The following is a 25,121-nucleotide window of genomic DNA, read 5'->3' on the forward strand; positions in this document are numbered from 1 at the left end:
TTAAACTTTGCAGTCATTTTGAGATTAGAGAATCGTGGTCCTACTCTTTAGGGTATGATTTTATTTGTTTTTCATTTGTGGGATCCCTGGTAACACTGGCTTTGCTTCTAGTATGGCTTCCATAGGGGAAAACCTTTCCAGAACCCCAGCCAAAATCCTTTTCAGCTGCATTTCCATTTTAAGTCTCAGAGCTTACAATCTTGTAATGAAAGCTCAGAATAAGCAATACTTTCTCTTTTTGTGCTAAAAAGGCTGCAGACAGTATTGTATAATAGTGATGGAGAAAGATGAACCTGCACCCCTATTGATGAGTTAAAGCAAGATACTAAGCAAAATTAGGTTTTGTACATGTGTTGAAAAATTACTTTGGCAACAAAGAGTAGGTCTAAGCACACACATACACCCATACATTTAAGCATGCCTATGTGAATATACACCTATGTGCAAACACGCCCTTTAATAACCATCGCGGAATTTGTTAATTGTGAAAATGGAACTTCTGGTATCACCATGCCCCCTAGCTCCACATTAAAGTACTGTTTTAGCTTTGACTGTTAAATAGGGTGGTTATCGTGTGTCTCCTTAAAAGCATTAGGATGTCTTAGTAAACTCTCCCTAATACTAGGTAGCATTTCAAATCAAATGTAAGATCAGAGAATACATTATTCTACTGTAGACATAAAATAAATGAAAATCAATAAAGAACATAAAACAGTGTCTTAAATATCCCCTAGGGTCTACAGCTGCAGTCCAGCTTCCTCATTTCGACGCAGCAAGTGGGCTGGGTACTAAACAGAAGATTGAGAGTGTGTGCGCGTGTGTGTACAGGGGTGAAGGGAGGTTATAGTCTGAATTGCCAAAATTTGAAAATGCTTCAAATATCAAAAACTGTGAAGTCGGTCATACAGTAAATGTCTCTCGTTCTGATGAAAAGAGCTTTAGTCACAATTTTGTAAACCTGTGTGAGTTGCTTAACAAACAACCTTTGAAAACCCAATGACGTGCAGGAATTAGGGGGATTGCCTCTTAGCAACCCGGATTATAAATAACGCTTGTGCAAGAGGACCAGAAACGAAAACAGAAGGGCATAGTTTATAGTGAATAACAGTGTTGAGGTTTTGCATACGTGTGGAATCATTTTTTTAGTTCAGTCCTAGGAAGAGACTAACATGTTCATTGGGCTTTTTAAATTTCACTGAATATATGTCTGCATAAATCCCTTGCCCTAAGGACTCATGTCTTTCTCATATGTATTCTGGGGAATATTCACGTTCTTGGTAGAGGAGGAAATCTGTAAAATTCACCTGCCCAAAATAAGGGAATTCTATTTTCCATTGTTAGACCACAGACCTCTGGATACTTTTCAGCTTTGAGTGGTCTGCTGGCAGTGTAGTTTCAATAGAGGCTCCAGGGCAGTGCTAAGACCAGCTTCACTTTTCCCCCTTTTCTCTTTGAATCCCCGTGGGGCTCTGTGATTTTTTTTCATAGCTGGACTAAAGTTGTGTCAACGGGAGACCCGCACCATAAAGACTGAAATGTTAAAGAAAGCTACAAGGAACAGCTTTGAGGCAAGGTTTCAAGCTTTGTCATCACGCTTGAAGAATTTTCTGTTTAATGTACTGTAATGCAGTATTCAATGGGGACACGTTTAATTGAGTTTTACACAACCCAGTTGGGAGTAGAGCTGCAAGGTAGGTGATGTCTAGGTTTTTAATCTTCCACTCCGGAGAGGCTTGTTGACGGAGAGGTTCTTTCTCTTTGCGAGAAAAAAAAAGGAAGCATGAGAAATGATACATCCGTGGATAAAACCAATTGGCAACCCCCAAAGGAATGAGGGCGATAAGGCGAATCCAGCACTTGTAAGAAATAAAAGAATCCAACTGTTCATTTAAATGAGAAGCAACACCCGGGAAGGAGGAGGCAGGGAGGCTGGGTGCAGGAATGGGGAGGAACCCAGGCTGACAAATCGAACCGGTGATGCAGGAGGAAGGACTTCCAGCAAACAATCAGCGGCTTGTTAGGGGGATTATCAAGGAGATACTTACTGATGTGTATTTTGAAGGAAAATAAGAGGGAGAAGGGGGGCATTTTTACATTGAGGACATTGAATAACGGGCAGAAGTGTGTAGGGAGGGAGCTGCTATTACACAAACAGCATTTAAGATAAATCACCATTTCTTCCTAAAGTTCTAACCTAACCCCTGCATCAGCCTGAGTAAAAATAGCACCGGACGCTGTCAGAAAGACAAAATAATACCGTATATATCAGCTCCAAGGTATTAAACTTCCTTAGCTCAAGCAGGCCCTTTTTCTCCTTCAGCAGCCTAAGCAGGCAAAAGCATAAAGCAACTGCAGCATCCAAAGATCGCATTTCTGTTTTGTCTCCATGACACTAGGCTTAATATGTAGTAACTTCGTAGTTGGTTCAAGCAGAACCCTTTGGAAAAAAGTATTTTTTTTGTAATATTTATTACCAACTTTCTGGCCCCCAGCAGGAGGATAACTAGATAAGGGATTACTCAGTACACCAATATATTTCAAGCATCCACTTAAAAAGTAATACTAGTACTCTAATCACTTATTTTTCTGCTGAATCTTTTTTGGACTTCCTTTTTTGGTTCTGTCCCTAAATGGTGATGGCTGGTTTTCAACGTGCCTGCGAGCGAGCGTATCCCAATAGAAAAGAGTGTACATGATAACACGGATTCCCTTGAATTCCTGCACTCCACCTGCACTGAGAGACAACACTCTAACAATGTTCTGTTATCTCTCATCAGTGTTTGTGGCATGCAGATAACTAATGCATTGTTGCCTGTCGGGATTGTTGCTAATTTAGAGCTGCTGACATGGTGCCTGGTAGTCTACTCTTTGGTATATTATTACCATGGGAAGCACTGTATTTTCATCCTTTAAAAGTAATTTGCTTTATTCAGCAAGTACCTCCAGTACAAGGCACCAGCAATGGCGTGGGGATCCATTTCAGTGTTGTCCCTGTCCTCATGGAGTTTACAGTCTAATGGGGGATGATATAACAGTCATACCAACAGACACATTTTTAAATGAAATATTAACTTGTGGTTAGAATGTTGATAGTAAAAATATGGAAATCATTTTTGTTCCATTCATTGAAACCTAAGAAACCAGCTCGATCATCTTATATAGATCACTTTGTTTGTTACACATATTCATTCAACAAGTACTTACTATGCACCTGCTACGTGTCACACATTGTTCTAGATGTATAGAATAGTGACTGAAACTGAAAATTTCTGCTCGCATAGGGCATACAGTCTAGCATTTCCTCCCTTAATTCTTACTGCAACTTTATAAAATGGCCATTATTATGATATTACATAACATTAAAAAGCATCTTGTCCTTCATAAAACATTTTTGCTTTCATTGTATAACCCAGTGTATGCATCAATTGGGTGGGTTGGTATTAGTCCATATTATAAAAGAAAGCTGAATGGCTTATTTCACTTAGCATCACACTCTCCAGTTCCATCCACGTTGCTACAAAGGGCCATATTTCATTCTTTCTCATTGCTACATAGTACTCCATGGGGGAGGGGAAAGAAAAAAAAAAAAGAGGTTAGAGTGGGAGAGAGCCAAAACATAAGAGACTCTTAAAAACTGAGAACAAACTGAGGGTTGATGGGGGGTGGGAAGGAGGGCAGGGTAGGTGATGGGCATTGAAGAGGGCATCTTTTGGGATGAGCACTGGGTGTTGTATGGAAACCAATTTGACAATAAATTTCATATATTAAAATAAAAATAAAATAAAAAACATTATGAAAAATGCTATTTATCTCATTTGTAAAAAAAGAAAGAAAAGAAAAGAAAGCTGAGGCACAGACAGGTGCAAAGTAATTTCACCAAATTTTCATAATAAGTTAAAATTAAATGTATGGCTACAAATATAAGCCTCCTAATATTTCAGTATAATTTTACCTTACTATGCTCTTTGTTACTGTGATTTTTTTTTTCTCATTTTTCAAAAGTCGAGAACAGTGTTTTCATTTTTTGGAAATTATCAGAAAACGGAGGTCAGTTTATCAACATATATTCAAAATTTCTGATACATCTCCATAGCCGGGGGGGGGGGGGGGGGGGGGATTCTCTTTGGAAAGCAGTTTGAGAGCTGTCATTGCTAAAAGGCAAGGGACTTACAAGTCATATGTTTGGAGACAGCGTTTATGCTTAGGACCATGGTTGTAGAAACCACCTAATCCTAATATGATGGCAGTTCTCAGGGACCTGAGACTGCAGAGCACAAATGAAAAGAAAGTACTGGAAAAATCCACTTAATGAAAAAGTTCTGTAGATAAGCTGGCTAATTACATTGGTACAAAAGTGATAATGGTTGGATTTTTGTTGTCTGAAACACTACTGTTGTAATTTTTTGGATCAACTCTCACTGAGATAGCCCTCGGTTTTGATTAAATCATAATTTCAGAAATGAAGCAACCAAATGGTTACAACTTTTATTCAGGGATAGTTTAAAGATCCATCTATGTTTTGAAGAATCAAGACCAACCCTTAAATGAGACAATCCACTAAAACAAACGTCTGCAGAAAACTTACTCTAGGGTTTGTCTTGCTTCTAACATCATGTTTAAATGTATGGACTGCCTGGAATCCAAACACCCTCGGTTCAGATCCTGACTGTCACTCATTAGCTGTGAAGCCTAAGGCAAGTTACCTGAAATCTCTGACTTGATTTTCTCAGTATAAAATCGTGTGTGTGGAGGAGGGTGGGCCCTACCTTACCAGATCATTTTGAGGATGAAATGACAATATATATGTAAAAGAAGGGCTCCTCCTGTTTCCGATTCTGTGTCTCCCTCTCTCTCTGCCCCTCCCCCGTTCATGCTCTGTCTCTCTCTGTCCCAAAAATAAATAAAAAACGTTGAAAAAAAAAATTAAAAAAAAAAAAAAAAAAGAAGGGCTCCTAGCGATGCGTGGTGCATGGTACATGCTATGTAATTGTGAACAAATTCTGTCCTGAACAAATTTCTGCATTTATATCATAGTGCAATAGGAATCTAAGCCATAGATAAGGAATCATAATAATTTAAAGCTAAGGAGATTTTATTAGGATGAAGAGTTGGTTTTCTTTGAATCGCTGTTTTTGCCTCCATAGGCAATATTTAGGTTTAACAGCAAATCTCTGGAAGAAGTTTGAGTTTGGGATGGAGTAGGTGACTCTGAGGCCTATGGATCGAGAGTGCTATCATTACTCTATTGCCCATTTGTCCCATTGTTCAGAGCTTGCTTTTTTTTTTTTGAAAGAGAAGTAATTAATAAAACACTTCTTTTTCTGATACAATCAAGAAACAGCAACTCGGTGTCTGGATTAAAGGAAGGATAGCTAAGATTCATGGCATTTTGTCCCATCCTAACATACCCCCTCCAAAGGATAGCTTCCTATCACAGTGATTTGCTAAGAGTTTGCCCAAAATGCACCACCTGCAAGATTCTGATATTCAGTTCTTCCCCCCATTTTCCTTTCCCTGTGCCCCATCCTCGCAAGCTCTTATTTTGAAAATCACTTTGTAGATTGTGTATACTAATGTAGCTAGCTGGCTCCATCTGTGGGTCATCAGATAGACTGGTAGTTCTGAAAGTATGGTCCACCAACAACCGGGGTACCTAAAACATTTCCCAGAATATCATGGAGCCAAACTATTTTTACACCACTGAGATGTTATTTACACACTTCCACTGTGTTCGCATTTGCACTGATAGGACAGAGGCAATGGTGGGTGAAACTACTGGAGCTTCAGCATGAGTCATGATTGTGGCACCAAACTATTAGAAGACTTGTATTCTTCCACCAGGCAGTCAAAATTACAACAAGGGAAAAAGAAGACAGTGCTACTTGAGAATGTTCTTGATGCGGGCACCTGTGTGGCTCAGTAGTTAAGCATCTGACTCTCGGTTCTAGCTCAGGTCATGATCTCATGGTTCATGAGTTCGAGCCCTGCATCAGGCTCTGCGCTGAGAGTACAAAGCCTGTTTGAGATTCTGTCTCCTCTCTCTCTCTCTCTCTCTCTCTCTCTCTCTCTCAAAAGTAAATAAATACACGTTAAAGAAAAATAGTGTTCTTGATGAAGCAACAGAATTTAATTCTTTTATTAAATCTAAACCCTTGAGTATGTGTCTTTCTAATATTCTGTTTGACAAATGGGAAATACACATTAAGCACTTTTGTTTCATACTAAAGTGCCATGGTTGTCTTCAGAAAAAAAAGTTTGTATGATACTTGAATGAAAAGTAAATTAACTACTTTTTTCATAGAATACTACTTTTGCGGGGCACCCGGGTGGCTTAGTCAGTTAAGTGTCCGACTTTGGCTCAGGTCATGATCTTGCAGTTCATGGGTTAAAGCCCTTTCATCGGGCTCTGTGCTGACAGCTCAGAGCCTGGAGCCTGCTTCAGATTTTCTCTCTCTCTCTCTCTCTCTCTTCCCTACTCATGCTCTTTCTCTCTCAAAAATAAACATTAGAATACTACTTTTGCTTGAAAGAATGTCTGACAAAGTATGTTATTTATATTTGAGTATTTGGCAGATATTTTCTCAGAAGTAAATATTGCTTCAAGGAGAACAACTGACAGTATTTATTACCAATGATAAAGTCAAGCTTTAAAGCAAAAATTAGAATTTTGGAAATTTATATGAACTTGACAGCTTTCTAATAACTTAACAATTTATCTGGTAGATTGATGTTGATAGTTATGAATGTGATTTTGTTGATATTATATGATGAAATGTGCCATTATTTGAAAGATCATTGTAACTCAGTAGACCAATATTTCCAAAATAATCAGTGCATATAATAATACATTAAACATTGGTAACAGATCCAGTCAGCATCCATTTACAATACAGAAAAATGAATTTAAAGGGATAGACTATGAAAAGTTAGTTTATGTAGGGTCAGATTCTACTCTGTAAGTCACCTTCAAGAATACAATACTTGTTGGGGCACCTGGGTGGCTCAGTCGGTTGAGCGTCCAACTTCCGCTCGGGTTTGTGAGTTCAAGCCCCACATCAGGCTCTGTGCTGACAGCTCAGAGCCTGAACCCTGCTTCACATTCTGTGTCTCCCTCTCTTTCTGCTCCTCCCCTGCTCATGCTCTGTCTCTCTCTGCCTTTCCATAATAAATACACAGTAACAAAATTTTGAGAATATAACACTTATTGAATTTTGGTGTAGTATCAAAGAAGAATTCCCAAATTATCTGAAAAGGCTGCTAACTAAAATCCTTCTCTCTTTTCCAACCACATATCTACATAAGTGTAGATTTCTTTCATATATTTCAATCAAAACAGCATCGGACAGTACACTACAGAGAAACAGATATGAGAATCCAGCTGTCTTCCGTGAAAGCCAGATGTTGAGGAGATTAGCAAAAATGTGACACAGTACTACTTCTCACTACTTGTTCTGTAAAATGTAGTTATTTTTCATTAAAAAGTTTCTTTTTGTGGTGAAATGTCATGTGCTTATTAGTTGTTATTTTTAAATGAATACGCATTTTACAAATTTCTTAGCTTTGGCTTATGTTTTGATATAGTAATAGGTAAAACCCACATAAACCGAAGGTTTGGGGGTCGTCAGTTTTTAAGAGTGTAATGGAGCCCTGAGGCCAAAATGTTTGAGAATCACTGTGACAGCTCACATAGAAGGAATCTGAGAAGGGGCAATTCACAGGCTGTGGATTCAGGCTTCAAGGCCCAGACAGACAGGCCACTGGCTTCCCTTAGAAATACACACCTTCGGTAGCAGTTTCCAAATTGGGAAAATGCTCAGCTGGCCTTGTCCCTCCCTACCCCTTCTGATCTTTACAAGCCTTTACAAGCTGTTCTCCAATTCATTCAAAATAAAAAGGATTTTTAAACACGCACTGGCCTAATTTTAGATGAAAGTGAAATGTCAATTAAGAAGTCTAATTTAGCTCTAGCCACTAAATTAGCTTTTTCTACCTTACAGAGCAGCAGACAGTGTGGGGCAGACGTGGAGAAAGATGACTGAGCTGACATTTCAGTATGCTGGTTTTGCTGACCTGCATTTTCTTACAACGGGAAAGAGTACTTCAGGCAGTAGAATTATTCTTTCCTTAAAAAAAAAAAGTGGGGTACGTTCTTTGTCCACAGCTGCTGTTTCAACTCTTTCTTCTTTTTTTTTTTTTTTTTTTTTTTTTTTTTTTTTTAAATTTTTTTTTTCCAACATTTTTTATTTATTTTTGGGACAGAGAGAGACAGAGCATGAACGGGGGAGGGGCAGAGAGAGAGGGAGACACAGAATCGGAAACAGGCTCCAGGCTCCGAGCCATCAGCCCAGAGCCTGACGCGGGGCTCGAACTCACGGACCGCGAGATCGTGACCTGGCTGAAGTCGGACGCTTAACCGACTGCGCCACCCAGGCGCCCCTCAACTCTTTCTTCTTTTCAAAATTACAAAAACTGCTCGTGATGGAAGCCATAGTTATAAAAGTAATCGGTTTGGACTTCCTAGGTTTTAGAAAGTACATTTGAAGTCTTACGGATATTTCATCAAACCTGTTAACTTTGCTAAAGAATGAATCATCGCAAGTAATTATATATACTTAATCCTCAGCAAAGATAGATTGTTTCTTCTTATCCCCAAATATTGCACCACTGTGACATTATGACTCTAGCATTCCTTATGATACTGACACAGAATTACTTTAGTTTCTTTACTGAACTTGGTGCTAAGAGGATAAGAATCACATTGTAACTTTTTTTGGAATTCAAAAACCTAGCAGACTTTAGAAGGTTAATGACTGTTTTTGATTTTGAATGAAAGCTCAAATTGGCAAATTAGTCAATAGAAAATGTATTGTCATAATTGGCCATTGTGAAAGACCAAGTTATGTAAATATTGCATTTTTGTATCCTTTATCTCAACAACCTGAAGACCATATTCAGGATGTGTAGGTACCATATGATAGAGGGAAAAGACTAATGAACTACTTATGCCAATACTTAGGTTTTGAAACATTTGTTAAAGTTTTTTTTTTTTAAGTTTGTTTATTTATTTAGAGAGAGAGCATGGAGGAGGGGCAGAGGCAGAGGGAGAGAGAGAATCCTAAGCAGGCTCCACGCTGTCAGCACAGAGCCCAATGCAGGGCTCAATCTCACAAACCATGAGATGATGACCCGAGCCAAAATCAAGAGTCAGAAGCTCAGTCGTCTGAGCCACCCAGGCACCCAATACTTACTTTACTCTTAAAATTTCTCTACTGCAAACAAATATTATGTCCAATTTCTAGGAAATCTTTAGGGAGATTTAGTAAAATTAGGGCCATGCAAATAATACTGGACTCCCTATGTGCATACACAATTTTCAGTTAAAATATATATAAAACATTATAATGTATTCAAGTTCTTTCCCTTTAAAATTCTCATTACCTTAATTTTCATTACTAAGTATTCCAGACACATGATTTTGCCTCCTGTTATGGACTCACCTACTTTTCATTTGTTTTTAAAATAACATAGTGTAATGCCTAGTTTGGGGCAAATGCCTAAAAAAATACATAGAATGATAATGCTCACAAACTATAGGACGTCATTAAATATTATTTTCCTTTGTTTTATTTTGTCTGTCTATTTTATAAAGGGTGTGTGTGTGTGTGAGAGAGAGAGAGAGAGAGAGAGAGAGAATAAATCAGGATTGCTTTGTAAAAACTGGGTTGAATCCATCATTGTATTCATATTTGGATCCATCAGCTTAGGATCTAACTTTTGATAAATATGATGGGGTCAGTAACCGTAATCCTCTTATGCTCCTCAGGCAATATTTACAAATACGATTCTCCTCTTTTTTGATGGGTGTGGGACTACAGCTCTAGGAGCAAAGGTCTTGAAAGCGCACCCAACCAAGGGTACATCATCCATGATAACACTGTCAAAACTGTTTTCTTGCTACTCCCGTGCAACTAGCCAGACACTTCTTCAGTTGCTGGGAACAAACGGTGGGAAACATTTTGCATGAAATCACCTACCAGTTGTCGCTCTTTTTCCCGAAGAATTTTGAGAATGCCCAAAGCTGCTGGTAAATGAAGAAAGTGTACAGAAGTGGCATTAGCTGGGACTGACAGTATGTATCCAACAAAGGCCAGAGCCAAAATTGTGCTGGATTTTATTCTTTTTATATCCCAATAAGAGATACCGTTTCTTCTGTGCCTTCTAAAAATATATAATTTTACATGTGATGCGAGCACCAAACACGCAATATATATGAATTACAAAGCAAAAACAACAAACATCCGTGAATCCACCATCCAGATAAATAACCAGAACTATAGAAAGACATTCATTTATGTGTATACTTATCTTCGTCACATCCTCCTCTCTAAAATCTCCCTCTTCTAGCAATGAACCTCCATTCTGATTTTTACACATCAGCCCTTTCCCTTGCCTTTAAAAAACAGCTTGGTCATCAGGTGCCTGGCTGGCTTAGTCGGTTCAACGTTCGACTTTGGATCAGGTCATAACCTCACAGTCCATGGGTTTGAGCCCCGTGTCAGGCTCTGTGCTGACAGCTCAGAGCCTGGAGCCTGCTTTGGATTCTGTGTCTCCTTCTCTCTATGCCCCTCCCCAACTTGTGCTCTGCCAATAAATAAATAAATAAATAAATAAATAAATAAATAAATAAAAAAAACATTAAAAAAATTTTAAATAAAATCTTTATGAAAAAATACTTTATAAAAAAATAGCTTTATCACATATGTGTGTATTCCTAAAGTATATATTGCTTGGTTTTACTAGATGACATATTTTTTACTCCTTGGGTAAATTCTGTATCTTACTATTAGAATTAAGAAAAAAAAATAAACCATGGAGGCTAAGGCTACCTTTAAAAATCTTTCTACTATGGAGCTGCCTGGGTGGCTCACTTGGTTAAGTGTCTGACTTTGGCTGAGGTAATGATGTCATGGTTCGTGAGTTTGAGCCCTACTTCTGTCTATGCACGGGTCAATGCAGAGCCTGTTTGGGATTCTCACTCTCCCTCTGTCTCTTTGCCCCTCCCCCACTCATGCATGCTCCCTCTCTCTCACTCTCCTCTCTCTCAAAATGAGTAAATGTAAAAAAAAATCTTTTTACTGTGGATTTTGAAAATAAACCAGCTTGAGAGCATTCATTATTTCAGTTGGTAAACTGAGTATTGATATATTGGCAATAGATCTATAGCAACTAGCTACTTTTATGAAACTCATATTTAAGATCTGATTACTATAGTGTCTCAAGAGTGAGCATGTTTAAATTTCTTGATACATGTATTTTGCCATACAGTATTTTAATATGTCAGTACATGTTTCACTACCATGACATTCTCTATCCCTTGGGAGTTTTAAGTATTACGATTTAAAAAAAACAACAACAACAAATCTTTGGTATTGAAGTAGGTTAAAATAATGACTTCTTCAATTTTTTCTATTAATAGTAAAATATTTTTTGTATTTTTTCTTTTTTGTATGTAATCTATTATTTATGAATATGTTGAGTGTTATTTTACAGTTCCTCATTTTTTGTTGTTTTAATTTTAAGTTTTTCAATTTGGTTTTTTTTGAAAATTTTATTTTTTGTTTTTTTAACTTTTTTCTTTGAAAATTTTATTCTTAATTAGTGAAATTTTTCTTTTTGAGGTTGTCTAATATATAGATCATTCCATTTACAACTTATTTGCCTCCTGTAAATCTTGGAAAGACTGTTCACATTTGGAGATTTAATAAATAGTTTAACAGTTCTTTTTTACTTAAGAAAATCACTGTAACTCTTTAATCTGTAATGGTATTATTAATTAGAATAACAAACTTGCCAACACTCCTAGGGTTCTTACTGTGCAGCAGACAGTTTTCTCGGCACTTCACATATTTACCAATTTAATCCTTTCGATAACCCTATAGCAATGGGCACTATTATTATCTCTGTTTTATAGCTGGGAAAACTGAAGCCCAGAGAGTAGAATTTGCACAGAGAGAAAATAGAAATGGAAATGGGGCGCCTGGGTGGCTCAGTCGGTTAAGCCTCCGACTTCGGCTCAGGTCACCATCTCACGGTCCGTGAGTTCGAGCCCCGCATCGGGCTCTGTGCTGACAGCTCAGAGCCTGGAGCCTGCTTCCGATTCTGTGTCTCCCTCTCTCTCTGCCCCTCCCCCGTTCAGGCTCTGTCTCTCTCTGTCTCAAAAATAAATAAACGTTAAAAAAAAAAATTAAAAAAAAAAAAAAAAGAAATGGAAGCAAAATCGTCATCTCTTAATGTCTATGCTCTAATGCCCCTCTAAAACTGATTTTGAGTTTCATTCCTTCTTACATTTATGTCAGTAAATGGTTTAAAGTGTAGATCCAAATAATTATTCTTAGAAGAGTGAAACATTCCCCAAACTGATTTGTTTGATCTACCAAATAAATACATTCTAGGTTCTTTTTAGACCAGTCGATTCTATCTATACTTTCATCTTTCCTTATTTTTAGATCATAGTGATTTGATTTTATACCTTTATGGTGTTTTAACATATTGCCTTACATTATTCTTTTTCAAAATTATTTTAGATATCTTCATCTATTCTACCAGATTAAAGAAATAATTTTATTTTGGGGCGCGTGGGTGGCTCAGTGGGCTGAGCATCCGACTTCGGCTCAGGTCATGATCTCGCGGTTCGTGAGTTCGAGCCTCGAGTTGGGCTCTGTACTGACGGCTCAGAGCCTGGAGCCTGCTTCGGATTCTGTGTCTCCCTCTCTCTCTGCCCCTCCCACGCTCATGTTCTGTCTCTCTCTCTGTCAAAAATAAACAAGCATTAAAAAATTTTTTAAGAAATAATTTTATTTAGTTCTAAAAGAAATACTTAATGAGATGTTGTTTAACATTACACTGCATTTATAAATCAATTTGGAAGCAAATTGTCATTAAAATATTTTCTCCATTTTAACTCTCTTTATATTGGTAAATTCTGATTTCTATCAATACATCTTTTCGCATGGGTCACATATCTACCTTGTTAAAATATTTCCACGTATTAAACTGTTTCCATATAGTGAGTAGTTTTGTTGTAATTATGAATAAAATTTTGTAGCAATTACATTTTTCTCTAGTAATGATACATGAGTGCTGTTAATCTTTAAAATATTTTTTGTCTGATATAAATAATTATCTAATTACTCATGGGGCACCTGGGTGGCTTACTTGGTTGAGCGCTGGACTTCGGTTCAGGTCATGATCTCACGGTTCGTGAGTTCAGGCCCTGCATCAGGCTCTGTGCTGACACCTCAGAGCCTGGAGCCTACTTTGGATTCTGTGTCTCCCTCCCTCTCTCTCTCCGCCCCTCCCCCACTCACACTCTGTGTCTCTCTGTCTTGGGGATAAATAAACATTAATTTAAAATTTGTTTAAAATAAAAAATAATTACCTAATTAATCATAATTTCTGAATAATGACTTTTTGTCACCTTTTATGGCTTTACAGTTCTGATTTTTGTTTCCTGCCTTATTACATTGGCTACAACTTCTAGAGAATTTTAAATACTATTGTAATAGCAGATTTTTAAACATTAAAAACCTGTGTTAAATGAAAATAAAGATTGAAGGCATATACCATATAATTATATTTTACGTATTTGTTCAACCTAAGCCCTATATTTCAGGGAGAAACAGTTTAGCACAGCAAGGCATGGACATTGGCTTTCCTATTACTGTACTGGTCTGGCCAAAATACATTTTTCAGAAAAAATTACCATGGACTTGATCTGCTTTATTGTAGCAAAGAGAGTTATTTTAAAATTCTGATTGCTATCATCCAAATAATGGAAATGACACAGAGGGGAAATTTTTGAAAAGCTTCACCTGGAACGCAACACTACTTGTCATTCCGAGGTTTATCTCATTCTAGCTACTATTTCACTGTTAAGACAGTAATAGAGGGGCTGGAAAGAGGAAAATCTGTGCCAGGGGTAAAATCAAGTACAATTTTCTATATTTGTACTTCTGTTTTTTCAAATAGCACATAATTCTCTCTCTTTCTCCCTCCCTCCCTCCCTTCCTCTCTTTACCAGTAAAGAGTAACTTTACAGAGTACACTAAAGAGTTTGTTAATTATACGTCTTATCTAAACTTCATTTATGATCAAGCCTCATATTTTTGGCTAAAAAATACATACTTTATAACTGCTCCCAACAAAGATTAATTTCTTAGTAAACAAATAATTAAGTTGAAAACGAAATCTACACAAAGGTATAATCTTCAAATGCATTTTAGATCATTCATGTTGGCATGGTTAACACAATATTCTAAAATGTTCAAATAATCTAATATAAATGCCTATGAGGATTCTGAGGGTCACTGGTTCTGTGACAACTCATTTAATGCTTCTGTTACTGCTTTCCTAACCACAAAGATAAAAGAAATACATTTTGAGTTTATTTCTTTGTTGAAACAGTTATAAGATGGTTTCTATAAGATATATTATTGGAAAGCTGAAACACAAGAAAAATGAAATAATACATACAGGGCAAACTCTGATTTCATATACATCAGTGTTCAGAGCCTTGGTCTACCACTGGCTAGCTATGTGACATTGAACAAATTATTTAATTTCTCCCTAAGCCTTGCTTTTTTCACATGTCAATTATTATGAGATAACATTTACTATTTTCTGGTTCTGTAAATGTCAGCGCCAGAATGATGATGATGATGATGATGTTCATTTGAAAAAAGATCTCTTACGGTCACCTAGGTAGCTCAGTCGGTTGAATATCAGACACTTGTTTTCAGCTCAGGTCATGATCCCAGTGTCCTGGGGTCGAGCCCACATTGTGCTATTAGCACAGAGCCTGCTTGGGATTCTCTCCTTCCCTCTTTCTCTGTCCTCCCACACACACACTGTGCACAGGCACTCTCTATCAAAATAAATAAACTTAAAAAAATAAATAATAAAGGACCTCTTAAACTGACTCCTCTTAGAGAGTATGCATTTTTATACAACTATTATTCAGATCTGTTCTGTAGAGACTAGGTATCATTGCACCGATTACCCAAATAAACTCAAGTAAATCACTGAAGTGCATGTTGTATAGAAAATGTTCAGGTGTGCCTGAGTGGCTCAACCGATTAAGTGTCCAACTCTTGATTTTGGCTCAGGTCACGACCTCACAGTTGAAGATCAAGCCTTCATGGTGTGAGCACAGAGCCTGCTTAGGATTCTCTTTCTCCCTCTCTCTTTCTCTCTGTGCCCCCCCCCCCAATAGACAAACAAACAAACAAACTTTAAAAAAATTAAAGAAAAATTCAGGATCCTAGATCAGGAGGTAAAAGTGTTAGATGTGAATCTGCTGCATCCCAGCTGTTCAAGCCTCAGTTACTATGCCTGTCAAAAGGAAATACTTGTGTTTCCTCTCTTATATGATTTGTTATTGTTAAGATTAACTGAGATAACATGCATGGAACTCATTATAAATCTGTGCAAGATGATGTAAATATATTTTTCAAAATACTGCATGGAGATTAAAATCTATTTCATGATATTGTAGAAGCAGCTAAGTATCTTAAGGCCTGATTGACAAATGCAAACATAGGTGAAACTGACTGTAAAAATTATATATTATATATTGCTGATTTTCCAAAGTCTTACAAAGCTAACCAACTGTAAACACAATAGTGTTTATAATTTCATCACTCAGTATTCTAAACATTTATTTATTAAAATTAGACATTAAAAAAAAGTGATTGTCAGGTTTTAATCCTTTTGGTAATTACAAATCTTCATTGCATGACTTGGCAAGTCCTGCTGAAATCTGACGATTCAGAATTGTTAGGTTTACTTCTTTACCAAAGTTTACCATTCACTTACTTGTATGATTTTCCAATTTGTGTTTTCCAATTTGTGATATAACTGAAGTAAGCTTTCATCCCTAAAACAGGGTAGAGAATGGTAAACACTCTTACCTAGGTTGATAAAGATCTCTGCACTCCTAAAAATCTCAACTAACATTTTTAAAAGCATAACTTTCTAACTTTCTGTTAAAGAAAAATACACTAATGCTGTGACTACAGTTATACGACGTTCTGTATTATCCACAGTTTATTTAGGGTGAGAGAGAGCATTCCCTTAACGGAAAGCCCCTTCTTTCTCAGGTTTATTCCATTCCTGTTAATGAAATGTGTGATGGCTCTTGTGTCAGGGAATTAATGATACTCAGTAAGTAAAGAATGAGAAACCTGGGTGGATGAATTATGCCTCTTCTTCGGTTCTTTTCAAAGAGGAAAATTGAAAGATCCCATAGCATCACACTTATTAAGATATTTAAACTATGAGAATTTCATCAGATAAAAGAAATGTTAAATGAAATCCTCTGTCTAAACACTCATGTCAAGAAAGGCAATTTTAGTTATGCAGTGGTGTAGCATTTTGTTTTTTCTGCAATAAAGCCATCAGATCAATAAAAAATTATGTAGCAGATTATTATTACACTGTGCTCACCATAGCTCTAATCGTAAATAATACAGCAGTTATCCTGGTTATATTAATTATAATTAGAATGCAGATAATGCAGACGGTCTTTTATTACTAGAGCCAAATCAATTTTCCAGTGTTATTCGATGCAAGGTCACACAAAGTTGTGGGAGCTTTTAGACTTCTTATGAAATGGCCTGCCTGCCTGTGAAAGGAGAGTTTGGCTCAGCTGTGCAAGACACATTGACTAGGAAGATCATTGAAATAATTACAGCCATGAACCCTTGCCTATGATGGCAGAATTTCATTTTATAAAGTAAGCATAGCTGTAATCCAGCCTCCTTTATGGTAGGAAGCCTCATAAATCTTTCAGAAGAAACCAAGTCTTGTGTTTAGTGGTAAGGAGGAAATCAAAATGGATTCGTTTGTATTGTTCATTTCTCCTCATTGCCTTTTTGTTCCATACCTTGCATCATATTTTTTAAAGGCATTCCATATGTAATCATCTAGTAATGATAGAGGGAAACCACAAAACAACAAACTAATAGAAATACATTAGGTGTGCAGTGTTGGTGGATGAGATATAGGCTGCTTTCACATACTGTCATAAGACGACTTTTATGAACCTGGTTTAGTTGCTCAAAAAGAGGCCATGAGATGAGAAGAAGGTGGGAGAATGAGACAGAGATTAAGTTCAGAGGAAATCATTTTACATATGCCTTTACAATGGTCAAAGGGAAGTACGCCCTTCATAGCCCCAAAGCCTATGAAGCTAGAGACTGTGGTTCAGGATAAACCCATGTATTTGGGCACCAGAAATGGGCAGCATGCTAATTCTAGAACCCCTGGTTGAGCAAATCTAATAGTGATGGATAGCTTATGTGTTATCAATGTTCCCCACTTGACAGAACTCCGTCAGGTTGTTGAGTCAGTGTCCAGGCAGGACACCAACCCGAGTAAGATCAGGCAGGTGATTCAGGCAACGTACTGGACTGTGGGAGTAAAGGAATAGAACTAGGAGGGAATGTGTCAGAATATAAGTTGGAGGGGCGCCTGGGTGGCGCAGTCGGTTAAGCGTCCGACTTCAGCCAGGTCACGATCTCGCGGTCCGTGGGTTCGAGCCCCGCGTCAGGCTCTGTGCTGACGGCTCGGAGCCTGGAGCCTGTTTCCGATTCTGTGTCTCCCTCTCTCTCTGCCCCTCCCCCGTTCATGCTCTGTCTCTCTCTGTCCCAAAAATAAATAAAAAAACGTTGAAAAAAAAAAAAAATTTTAAAGAATATAAGTTGGAAAATTCATGACCCAGATAAAGGCATTGGTGGTCAAGAAATGTTTAATCACTGCTCTAAGGTATCTTTGGGGCCATTGTGACCTACACACCATCAATACTTGACCTCTGGCTAGAAAGACATGTCCATTCTATTGACGATTAGGAAATGTATGCATCCAGGTTGTTAAGAAACTTTCTTCTGAGAATTTGAGAAAGTCAACAGTGGTGGGAAAAAAAGCGCTATTAGCAAAGATAGGAAATGGGAAGGTATTTCGAAGAGCAGAGTTAAGAAGTTACAACCAAAAGGGGAGCCAGGCTGATAGCCACGACTCTACTCTCAAGCAAAGAACAGAGGGGAGTGTGGATGAGCATACAGCGTCAGTCTTCCAGAGAAGCCCCTTTTGAAGTCCTGGACTAAAGCACTGACCTCAGCCAACTGGTTCCCGCACGGGGCCGGCACATGAGGTTGAGCAGTGGTCCCTGTCTGTAAGGAAGGAAGGACTACTTTCAGCCCTTGAGGTCTCAAATCCTGTGGATAAAGGTAAGATTGTAAATAAATAAATAGACAAGTTCCAGAGGCAGAGATTGGAAAGAAAGAAAAAAAGCAGGAAGATCTAAATGTCAGGTCTCTAGAAATTACAGCACTAGAAATAAATAGTAATAGAAAACCCTTGTCACTGTTTATTAAGTTTGTGAACTGCACTCTCTCTTAGGGACTTTACATGTGTGTGGGTTTTGTTTTTTTATTTTTTAATTTCTTTTTTTAATCCATCACCATCTATGAGGAACTAGGTGCTATCGCTAGTATTTTATAGATGTAAAAACTGGGGCTTTCCCAAGTCATACACTTAGCAAAAGGTAGGGCCGGAATTCAAAGGTAGGTTTTTCTGTAATCTGATATCCTAACTCTTAACTGTTACATACTGTCTCCAGGCTAGCAAAACTTACAGAGATCTAAATTACAGGGCAGAAGCCATTATGTCTTTGAAGATCTCTCACCTAAGTACTGTGTTCTCTAAGAATCTGGGACCAGGAAGAGGAGAATATCTTCTGTTTTTTAATAGCCAGAAGCCACAAATGGTCTTTCACTTAAACAAACATCCTGACCATTTGACCATAACATGGATTCATAATTCTTCTCTTCAGTAGCATTTACATAGTTTAAAGCCACCAAGGTTCAAGAAATGTTCTTGAACCATCTAGAGACTTAGGTACAGTGCTTTTAAAATTTGAATTGTATGGGATAATCCAAAATGGTAAAGTAACACTCTCTGCTTAACTAGAAACACCCTCAACTACAGTATTGAAGTTACATCATTTTCAAAAACATCAATAAGGTTTACTTTCTTCTCCTAAAACATCAGTTTTATTTCAACACATGGAAAAGAAATTTGGGTTCTGAATGTTTCTGACCTGAAGCACATAAGCACATAAGAATGTTGGACTATTTTAACATAGCATTCTTTCTATCTGCTTTGTTGAAGAAAGAAGTTGGGTGAAAATGTATGGAAAAATAAACTGTTGATTATGTTCTAATATTTAAAAATAAATATTTTTAAATATGTAAGAGCAATATTTGAAAAAACCAACATGGCAAAATGGACAAAACCAATGGAAATTGGAATTGAGAGAATAAATTTCATAAGTTAAAGGGGAAAATTGATGCTTTGTTATGAAAAAAAAATGTCTTAGGTCATGATTACTTTCTAAAAAAAGAGTTAGGAGTTAAAACAAAGACTACCTAGGATTGATTGATTTATGTGAAGGAAATTTTAAGCCAGTCAAAGTGCCTTAGATGTATCAAAATGTTAACAACTTTGGATATACTTCAAATAGATTCATTTCTAAAATCTGAAACTTATGAAAGAGGTACAAAAGGAATCATAATGTATTGTACTTTAAATGCAGAAAAAATACTAAAGGTGTACCATTTTTCCCAGTCAAGGAATTTTAGATATTCTGCATTGAATCTCTATCATTTTTCTTCTCCCTACCGAAAGAAAAACACAGCTTAACTCAAATATATCCCCATAAGATTTCAAGTTAAATGCTTTTCTTATAAAATATCTTTAAAATTTCTTCTTTGAAAATATATTTTATCTTCTATTGTGAAAACATGTCTTTCTTTAAGATAAAGGCTAATTCTTACGTAACGCTTACTATGGACTTGGTGCTGTGTGATACTTTCAAATGTTAATGTATTTAATCCTCACAAATACTGCATTTGAGGTAGTTACTGTTATCTATAGAGGGGGAAATGGAGGTACAAAGAAGTTATATAAAGGTCACACAGCAAGTGAGTGGTAAAATGAGGCTTTGGGGTGCTTGGGTGGCTCAGTCAGTAGAGCCTCCGGCTTCGGTTCCACTATTCTCATGATCTCACTGTTCATGGGGTTGAGTCCCGCGTCGGGCTCTGTGCTGACAGCTCAGACTCAGAGCCTGGCGCCTGCTTCTGATTCTGTGTCTCCCTCTCTCTCTGCCCCTCCCCTGCTCACACTCTGTCTCTCTTTCTCTCAAAAAAAAAAAAAAAATGAATAAACGCTTAAAATTTTTGTTTTCAAGAATGAGGCTTTGAACCCAGGCATGCCAGCTCCAGAGTTTGCCCTCAAATCCAGCACTATTCTAAATCTTCACAGTAAGATTTTGCTAAAATGAAACAATTCTACCCAACAACTAGGTGTCTCCGGTTTATTTCCCTTTCTCAAAACATTATGAATTCCATGATCGGTATCACGGAAGGTTAGGTTTTGGGTTTTTTTGTTTGTTTGTTTGTTTTTTGGGGTTTTTTTTTTTGGTTTTTGTTTTTTAAGTAGCTCTCTATCTCAGAGGTACCTTGAGTATGAGCAGACATATGAATTGCTATGGTAACTTCCAGTGCTTGAATAATAGGATTTGGGAATTATTTTGAGTGCAAAACATAAGAGAAAAAAATAGCGTCTAAATGTGACCTTGTCAACTGAATTAACTTCTAGGAGATTCCACTTTAAAATGATACGTCGAGCATTATCGTTTTACTGCTGAAAACTGGGAAGCTTTCCAAATTTTAACTTACAAAGTTATTGTACTTCCAAATGAGAAAAATGTCATTTGAGGTACTTTCTTTTTCTTGAATACTGTGATAGATGGCTCTGTAATATCCTATGCAAATAGCCAATGTTGTAATTTGGAGCTGCCTGTAAGAAGTTACGCATAAACAGGGCATTTTAGAAGATTTCTGTTTAATTATTTACTGTGTGGCTTATGTGTTCCATCCTGTGTGGACTACTTACCGTTGGGCTTTTCCTCAGCCAAGTTCTCTACACCATTTTCCTTCTCACACACCGACGCTTCCTGTCAATAGTATGTAAGAGATACTGAAGTGTGGCACAGAATTAATTCTGCATCGAAAGGAAGATGCAACATTTCTCAAACAGAACATTAGGCTTCTCTTTGGTTCATTTTGTTAGCCCTCCTTTTGCTTTCCCATATTTTATTGCAGAGCCTACATGACCACAGGATCTATCTCATCAGCTCCTAGTCATGTGTAAGAGCACCTCTAGCAAAATCACTAAAAAATAGTACCCTTTTTTCCCCCTCATCAATTGCCTATGTCAGTAATAGGGAATTAGCTTTAAAAATATAATCTGATTGAGTACATTATGTTGACCAGCCTTGCGCATTTCCAGGCTGCACTTACTTCATTGTCTCTGTTTTAGAAATGGCCTTTATGCCTCCTGGTCTCAACATAGAGCAGAAAGGACCATCTGGACACCACATATGAGGAAATCAGACATCTCTAGGTTAAATCATGCCCATAAGGACAATTTCTTGTCAGATAAGCTGCTGTGTACTTAGTCTGATAACTAACAGAATTACAATATGGTAATTCTAACTGGAAATCGTCCATTTTCATCCTCAGGTTTCCTCTTTTCTCCCCATTGGTAAGCACCCTTTGAGTCCTACTCCTGTGCACTTGTACTCAAAGCCACCCCCAGCTCTGTTTCAAGCCGTGGCAGCTGTGAAACGTCTGGACAGCAGAGTGTTGTGCTGTTGGCTCACACATCATCACGCAGTGGGGCAGAAGCACATAATTGTGTAATGGAATAATTTGATTTCCTCCGATTTCTAGACACTTCACAAAATAAACAAGGCAGTAAAATGAAGCGTAAAGAGTAACTGGTGAGGTTTGAGTCTCACATTGCTGTCACTTGCTAGCCTGGGTGACCTTCAGTAAATCGCAAACTCTTTTTTTTTTTTTTTTTTTTTTTTTTTCCAGCTCTGGCTTCCTTGTCTGTAAAATGGGATAGCTTTCCTCATTTGTTTATCAAATAGGAACAGGTACGCTGGAGGGTCCCAGCTGATGGTCTATTCTCTATGCACTGCCTGCAGATGTGTTATCTTTTACTCATCGTGAATTTTAATTATTGCCGTCATTTAAAAACGTCAGAAGATGTTACATGAAAAAAAAAAATTTAGATTCTGTAGAAACAGGATTATTTGGCAACACTACTCCCCAATTAAAGCAACTAAAGGCCGTGACACAACCTTTTCCCCTTCAGATAGCAGTCTTTGTTACAGTTCATTTCATTCCCCATCTGGCCTGCTTTGCACATTTCTGTGGCCTGTCTAGTCCCTGTAAGCATTTGAGTTTGTCACCTTTGATGTTTATAAAATCCCGTTTAGATTTAGCTGTAGTGTTCTTGACAAACACACTCAATTTGGACCTTGAAAACCAGCTTTCAAATACTGGTTCTTAAACTTGTGTAGATCATGGAAATTCACTGGGTGAGAGTGATTTCCCTGGGCATTAAAATGTTCATAATAATCGTTACATAATGGAATTATAGAGATTTAATGAAATAATTTGTATAAAAATACTTTGTAACAAACACACACTAAATCTATAATGATTATTTGGTACTTTGTACATTTCTTTTTAAAGAAAAATACGAGCGACTTTATTCATTAGACCTTAAGTTGACCCACGTTTCAAAAATTGGGTGTAACAAGATTTTATAAGGTGAATTACATATAATAATTGTTAAGGTGAATTACATATAATAATTGTTTTCCAAATTTTGTTATGGGACAGTCTGTTAAACCACATTTTCCCTCAGTTTTTTGATGATTCACAAGAATACTATGAAGTAAAATACATGTTCAAAAGTTATTCGTGTTAGCTTGAAAAGGAGTTTTGTGTCAACCTCTGAAGGCTCCAATACCACATTACCTTTTTGTTGATCTTTTTTTTTTTTTTTTTTTTTTCAAATCTTCCATTTTCTTTTCCGGTAGGTCCTGGTTACACATGAATTTTAAATGAGGTAACCATGTTGTAATGGATTGAAAATACCTACCACAGGGCCCTGGCCATTTTAGGATTTCAAAGAATGATAAAACTCAATGAAACGGAACAAGAGGATAAACAGAAATAAGAAAAGCTTGTCTTGCTACCTGAACTGGGTTGCCCCCTGTTCCCTTGCTTTAAGCAAGCAGGAATAAATTATGATTTATAATGATGCTTTGAAATTAATAACATCTTCCTTCAAAGAGCAGGGAATATTTTATACCTCATCCTAATTATGTATGTCATTACCTACTTTCTCATTCATCTGTTTAATATCTTCCATGGGGCAGACAGAATTGGGTATGTAGTATTACCTAATTTTGCATGTGATAAAAAGGAAAACAGAGAGATTCAGTACCTTTTTCAAGGTCAGTGATACGGCAGAAGAACTGGAACTAACAGTGAGATTACCTGGATCATCAGTCCTCTCAACAAGAAAAGAAAACTGTCTGAATTCTTGATAAACTTTAAGCATTTAGAATATGTTCATCAATTATAAAAGACTTACGAGTCTGTAAAATGCTTCATTAAACCAAATAATAACTATATCTTTACAATACAAAAAGCAAGTTATTTCTTCATTGAACAGTCATTTATTGAAGGCATTAAAAATCACACAAAAATATCAAAATGCAAACAACAAACTATATAAAGTATTTACCACCAGTGTAACAAAGCATTGATATCCATATTTATTATTTAAGAAATTATATAAATAGATAAGACAACCACTAAAACCTGAATGAAACTGTAAAGGAATATGAAAATATAATTTACACACACAATTAAAATAACGAATCAAGTATGGCCAGAGCATTCTCTAGAGTAGCCAAAACTCTGTTTCTCATTGTTCTGAAAATAGGGTCAAATTTCTAGGCGTGCCATATAAAATCTTTTAATTACATGATCCCTTGTTGGTTCTCTAGCTGTATCTTTCACCACCCTGTCTCCTCACATTCCACCCTGCCCTCCTGCATTTCAGCCAGTTCTCAGAATCCATCGTGCTATGCTGACTCTTACCCACTACAACCCCACTCTCCCTTACCCCTTTCTATTATAGAATATGCGAAATGTAAATCAGTTACAAAACATCCTGTTTAGGTCAGACAACATTGGGTTTTTTGTAGCAAGAGTTTCTGGAGAAAAGAAGCAGTGCATTGATTTATATTATGCTACAGCCTCCTTATTTTATGGGAGAACAGTAGCAGTTGTCCCTAGACTACATTACAAATAGTATTGTGATACAGTATGTGATTGTGTGCCTATATTGTAAGTCCCATCCTCAATTTACTGTCTTACAATGGGAATAACAATACCCACCTGAGTATTGGATTCCCAATAATCCAATAAGAGTAATAATTACCTTATTTTATTTATCTTTAGCATTATTTTATTTTATTTTTTACTATAATTTATTGTCAAATTGGCTTACATACAGCACCCAGTGCTCATCCCAACAAGTACCCTCCTCAATGCCCGTCACCCATTTTCACCCTCTCCCATCAACCCTGTTTGTTCTCTCTATTTAATACTCTCTTATGGTTTGCCCCCCTCCCTCTCTGTTTGTAACTATTTTTTTCCCCTTCCCTTCCCCCATGGTCTTCTGTTGAGTTTCTCAAGATCTGCATACGAGTGAAAACATATGATATCTGTCTTTCTCTGCCTGACTCATTTCACTTAGCATAATACCCTCCAGTTCCATCCACGTGGCTGCAAATGGCATGATCTATTTTAGAGATGAACCTTCTGGTAAGTGTTCAGTGATACAGTATGCCATTGAATAACTATTAGGTCCCTCGTTCCCTTTCTGGTCCCTTCCTTTTTTTTCTCTCTTAAATGAATAGTGTCAGAAATAAACTTATATCCCAACAAACCAATGTCCAGGACCAGATGGCTTCACTGGTGAATTCTACCAAATATTCAACGATTTTATAACTATGCTTCTCAAACTCTTCCAAATAACTGAAAAGGAAGGAATGCTTCCAAACCCATTTTACAAGGCCAACGTTACCCTGATACTACTATTGGACAAGGACACCACACACACAAAAAAGA

At 37.1% G+C, this 25,121-nt stretch overlaps 1 protein-coding gene across 2 annotated transcripts in view; it reads left to right on the forward strand.

Moving 5' to 3' along the window:
• Nucleotides 1–25,121, forward strand: part of ZFPM2 (zinc finger protein, FOG family member 2) — a 468,988-nt gene that overhangs the window by 325,431 nt on the left and 118,436 nt on the right. The gene's annotated exons all lie outside the window — the stretch shown is intronic.

Source organism: Panthera leo, chromosome F2, assembly GCF_018350215.1.
Source record: "Panthera leo isolate Ple1 chromosome F2, P.leo_Ple1_pat1.1, whole genome shotgun sequence".
NCBI lineage: Eukaryota > Metazoa > Chordata > Mammalia > Carnivora > Felidae > Panthera > Panthera leo.